The 6,000-nt window shown below is 41.6% G+C and overlaps 1 long non-coding RNA gene across 1 annotated transcript; it reads right to left on the bottom strand.

Moving 5' to 3' along the window:
• Nucleotides 1-799: 799 nt before the first annotated feature.
• LOC135577103 (uncharacterized) lies at nucleotides 800-5,477 on the bottom strand. The gene is made up of 2 exons (XR_010468696.1): nucleotides 5,269-5,477; nucleotides 800-2,595 (listed from the first exon to the last, which is right to left on the bottom strand). It is a non-coding gene; the product is annotated as an uncharacterized LOC135577103 (long non-coding RNA).
• Nucleotides 5,478-6,000: the final 523 nt, after the last annotated feature.

Here is a 6,000-nt window from a genome sequence, read left to right as displayed (position 1 = left end):
CTGTACTTAACTGCTGCTGGTTTGGCTGGGGAAGGGGGTCGAGTGCACCTGTCACAATGGGCTGCAGGGGGACAGCCTGCGTCACCATGGTCTTTACCATGGGCTACAAGGGAATCTCTTCTCTAGTACCCGGAGCACCTCCTCGCCCTCTGCCTTCACTGACCTTTGTGCCTGCAGAGATGTTTCTCTCACTTTTCTCATGCATCTCTCACACAATTACTGCACGGTGTTTTTTTGACCTTCATTAAATACGTTATCACAGATTTGCCTCCAGAATTGCTGATTGGCTCAGCTTTGGTCAATGGTGGGTTCATTTTGGAGATAGCTGGAACTGGTTTTATTTTCTGATTTTATTTTCAATTCTCTTTTTTTAAGGAATCTAAGGGACCTGCTATCTTTTAGGGGAGGATCAGAAAACTACCATATGTGATACGCATGGGATTTTTGACTGTAGATAAAAACGTATTAACTGAATGTTCCTTCTAAAATTATCAGTAAAACAAAAGTGAATAATATTGACACAAATAGTTTCCTTCAGGCATCAGAGTTCACAAAGGCTGTGTCTGTTTCATGCTATGTGCTGGTACAGGTTGAACTCATTTCACTAGCTAAATTCATTAGGTACTTCTAAGGCTTTCTTCATAGTCATAAAGATTATACTTTTTTCAGTGCTACTAGGATTCAGATTCTGGTGCACAAGTCTTCTGCAAATCCTATGTTGTCACCTATCAGTCAGTCTCAAGTATTTAGAAAGACAGGAAACAGTTACAGGTAATATCAAAAGAAAAACTATGAGAAGTGTGAAATATACAGATACTTTTAACTTTTTTCCTCTTGTGGAGAAATCAGATAGGTTAGATGTTTCATCACAATCCAAATTCTAACATATAACGCTACTATTAAAACAAGATACAAAACCGTGAGTGCTAATAGGAGAACAATATGATGCAGAATTTTGTTAAAGACTCCAGTAGCAGTCAGTGACCATCCAAAAAACGTCCCACCACTTGTGTTCTCTGTCTTTTGTCACTCATTCCAGCATGCGGTGTATTTCTTCTGCATCATGATGGATGGTAACCAAAGTTTTTGTCCATTTTCTTTGACTTGTCGCTGCAGTCGATGTAAGAGTCCCTTCACCAGGGTGAGATCCATTCTGATGGGGGTAGGCAGAAGATCATTGATCATCGTGTAGTTAGATTGTAGCAGCTGAGGAGCTGTAACTGGAGCTGAGTAACTAAAATTGCATCCTATGATCTTAGTGAAATTACAAACACAAAGATTAGAATGATTACTGGTAGCTACTGTAACATTGTCCACAAGTATAAAATCACGGACATCTCTCATACATGCACATCCTTTCCCAACATATACAAGTATGGTTTCAGGATTTTCATGAGGATGTATCTCAAAATGGCAAACATTTTGTCCTGTGTCAAGACAAATGTCCTGAGCTTTAATGGTATTACTTTCACAGATGAATCCTTGTTGTTCTCACACAATGCATGCATCAACATCAGTGGTTTGCCATTTATTTCCCTTCTGTCGAGCCCATACTCTATGCTCTGTTGGATGGAGTACCGCTCCATTGTGATTCAATCCTAATGCATTGATTTGGTATATCATTATATACCAAAGTATTATATATGGTTAGGACGAATGCTGTGATGGCACTGTTGAAGGGGTCATAGGTGAAATTGACCCAATACCACCAGGACTGGAATTTCTTCTCAAATTCAATTGCGTTATCCCAAATTACCTTCTGAATTTTGGTGGGTAAGGTGCCTTCTTCATCATCCCTTATGATGGCTGCTGCCATTGATTGTATTCACAATTGAGCTTGGATACAACTAAGAGCCAAAGAAATATTACTTTGGGCCACCTCAAGTGCATTTACAATCAACTGGTAATCTTTTTTGTCAAATTCTTCCCACTGAGGTAATGTATCAGTTAAAAGCCATTGGTTGGTCCCCAATGCTAAAAGAGAAGACCGTAGTGGATGATTCAATTTATTTAGATCACTAGTCTCTGTGACTAGTTTTTTTGCAAGTACCTCAGCATCTATAGTGTTTAAGACTCTCAGTCCTGTTCCTAGGATACCAGTCACATCTCTCTTTAGTTGTTTGAGAGAGGTGAGAGTTCATGCATGCAGCCATGCTGACCATTCTGTGTATGATGTATTCAGGAATGGTGAGTAAGTAGGTTTGATCATGAAGATGTCAATTTGCATTGATAATTCTACTTGTTTGAGGGACCAGCATCTGCTGTTGACCTGTATTTTTTACTGCATACGGTCCAATTTCAGATAATTGTGGGGTCAGCATCTTTTCTTTTAGTGGAGTCATGGTAGGTGCTACCATGGTGGAAGACCACAGTGGCTAAGTTTAATTTACCACTGCCATTGATGAAATGTGGCCTCATACTTCTGGTATAGGCAATGTGAGTGTGGGACTATAGCTATCCTGGGTTCCCTTGGCAGCCAGTCAAGGGAAAACGGATGGTTAAGGTAAACAATAACACCACAAATCCAATTTGTTGGTCTATCATCTCGTTGATATTGGCTAATCCATCTGTCCACGTGTGGTTCCTTCAGGATTCCTGTGAATACAAAAAGAAAATATATGCTTAGTTGGGCATACAACCGGCAGGATTATTTAAAAAGATGGTGTGATCCACTGGGTGCTGATCCAGTGTATTTTCCCTGAACAATCTTTAGCTTCCCATGCATAGGGATTTTTGGGTGTCATTAGTACCATTGGTACTGTTCCAGTCTGAGGCATTTTCACCAGTACTGGTTGCCCAGTGTAGAATCCCTGTAGGGTATTCTCCTGGCTTAATATGAACCTTCGGGGTAACTGAAGTAACAGATGCACAGAAGGCTACTCATTTTGGGGTAGCTATCTGTTGTTCAGTTGGTAGATGGCATTGGGCAATTGTAGATGCCACCCAGATTGTATATACTTTAATATTACTCTCGGGGATTGGCATGATTTCATTAATGTCTTCCAAATATGCGTACCACTTGTGAACTGTGGGTTTCTGAGCAAGGTCAGCAGGTGGTGGTGTACCCTCTCAGCCATCTTTGGAACTGCAGCAGGTAGAGGTGCGGTGTTAGTGTTTAACTGATGATAATCTACTATGAAACGCCACTGCCCAGTCAGTTTTTTATTGGCCAAACTGGTGAATGAGCTCTTTTCATAATGCCTCTGTTTTCTAATTCTGTCACCACCCTGTCAATCTCATTTGCCACAGCTGTTTCTTTAGAAATAATTGACATTTATGCCCTGGTATTGGTAAGAAAGTCTGCTAAAACTTTTTGAGGTCCAATAGGAATTGCTATGGCAGGTTCGGAGCTTTTACCAGAAAGCCATTGAACTGCAAGCACGCGCCAAGTGGAGGGGGTCACTGCTCCACTTGGGTGCTGAAGTTTTATTGCTGAGTGTGGGAACGGCAGGATGTACGGCTCCAGCCACCTGGATGATAAAGGAAGATCAATACTAACATGACCATCTGGATGAAAAATACTGACATGCACTTAGTCAAACATAAAGGGTCTTGGACAGGTTATACAGAAGTATGTTTTTTATGAGCGTAAGGAGCGATAGCCCAGGCCGGTGAGAATGATATCTCAGGCCAGAAAACCGCCCCGTATGTATGATGTGTGAATGTTGGGCCTGAGCATGTGAATGAGTGGATCGGAACACTGCCCACAAGACATGCTTGGGAACGTGACTGAAAACAGTCACAAGATGAGTCTGATGTGTTTGGAATAATATTTTTTTGAAAAAACATCCTGTCTAACCTCTTGGTCCAGACCTATATTTGTAAACCTATAAATTGAGAACTGTTAAAAAAGAAAGCTCAGCTCAGCTAAGCTCAGCTCTGCCTGGCTCTGCTCTCGCTGCTGACAAGAACTCTGAGTCTGTGCATCTCTTTATCTGTCATTCTCATCGCCGCAAATGGTGCCCTGTGTGAGTGTCTGACCCCTGTGAGGCTCTTAATCGAGCAGTGTCTGTGGCGGCGACCACGCAATCCAACGGGTGAGTCAATTTTTGTGGCCACAAATCCCTGGGTGTAACGGGGATAGCAACCCTCGTTGAACGAGTGAGTTGCGGGATTGCGTTACTAATGGGACAAGCTGCTTCCCCTGTATATAAGCTGTATCTGCGAGTTTTACAGCACATATTACATGCTTCTGTGTATTGCCTTTCTGAAAATCAAGCAGCTTGTCAGGAATGTGAGTTAATTATTTTATTGCTTGTTGTTACAGTTGTTTCTTTGTCGTGTTGTTTGTGTAAGCATGCTGTAAGTCTTCTCCTCCCACTTCTCCCACTTGCGCTGCAAGCTGCTCCATGCTTCCCCCTCCTCCCTCCCTCTTCTCAAGGTTTTTACTTAAGAGGTGGGGTTGGGAACATCTGTTTTCAGTCATGTTCCTAAGAAAACAGTATTGGGAGGTGTTTTAAAACATAGGAAAGCACTTGGAAATATGAAGAATTAGGATCTTGTGAAATATTGCAATCAATGGTGGCTGCTGTATAAGTTAGATGATTGGGAAAAGTGGCTGCAGAATAGAACCTTGAAGTATAATACTTTGTTGCAATTAATGTTGTTTTTAAAGTGAGAAGAGCAAGACAAAAATAAATCTCTGCAAGAGATCATTAAATCATTGCAGACAGATTTACAGGTGGAACAGTTTGAACTTCAACAAGCTGAGAGAGAATTAACTGATAACAAACAAGTCACAGAAACCTTGCAGAACAGTCTGCAAGATGCTTTTCACTATTAGCCTGTTTTCTTTGTAGGTATCTGTTTAAACGTATTGAAGCTTTATAAGTCTTTGCCTGTTATATGGTACAGGAAGTTCACAGACTGTTAAATCATGAGAATTCATGGACTCAAAATGTACGTTTTGTGATGATACAAAAAACCATGAGTAATTTAGCTCTTTACTGCATGAATGTGGTGGTAAGATGTTGTGTGTGATAGCTGTTACTTTTCTTTCTAGCATGCTAGCTTTATTCCAGCATCCAGACTTGCACAACTCTGTGATAGGCTGTGTACTAAATTTGGCTCTTTTGTATGCACTGTCACCATTTACTGCAGGGCGACAATAAACCATGGCAGATGCTCTCTGTTAACTCCCCACCCTCCCCACTAAGGAAAGGTAATAGGAGGAACAGGGAGAGAGACTTGCAAGTTGGAAAAAGTTAAAAATGCTTTATTAATGCTACTAATAAATAGAGAAAATAAAACAAAATATACAAAACCAACCTTGAATTTCCCGGGGTAGCGCAGCGTTGTACGCGGCAGAGCTGGTGTTGCTCTGGCGGCAGCAGAGCAGACACCCGGAAGTCCTGGGCTGGACTCTGCAGCAAACCGGAACTGGATTCAGTGTGTCACTAGGCCTCAGTTCGCAGGGACGACTCGCAGGGTCCTTCCCAGATGCCGGCCATAGTCGAAGATGGGAAAAAAAGGGCCGAGACCCTCATGATCTCCCATTTTATAAGAAGTATCACGTGAATGGGATGGAATACTCAGTTGGTCAGTTTTAGTCACCTGTTCAGTTCGCTCGTCCTTGCCCCTCTCACGGGACGTGCATCCTCATCAGTGACCTTGCATTCCATTGCTATGCATACCGAAACATGTATCCAACTTCAGAAAAGTGCAGTTACTAAGAACTTAGTTAAAAGAAAAATTCACTAAAACAAACTTGTCTTGTTTTTAACAAAACCAGGACATGCATACAGGGTAAAGAATCAGCACACAGACCTATGAGTATCTCAACCCTTGGCACCGTGCCAAGAAAATTGAATCTGTGTCACAGCAGTAAGAACATCAATATCTCCAAATTTTACCCCTTTTTAGTACCAAATTTTAGTGTTTTTGAGCCCCACATTGGGCACCAATAGATCACCACCGGAGCGAGCAGTGTCTGAAAAAACATGCAGCCAAATTCAGAAAAGTGCAGTTACCTAGAAGAACTTAGCTGAAAGGAAAATTCAC

This window comes from Columba livia, chromosome W (assembly GCF_036013475.1).
Source record: "Columba livia isolate bColLiv1 breed racing homer chromosome W, bColLiv1.pat.W.v2, whole genome shotgun sequence".
Taxonomy (NCBI): Eukaryota; Metazoa; Chordata; class Aves; order Columbiformes; family Columbidae; genus Columba; species Columba livia.
This window is presented reverse-complemented; position numbering and strand designations above follow the sequence as displayed.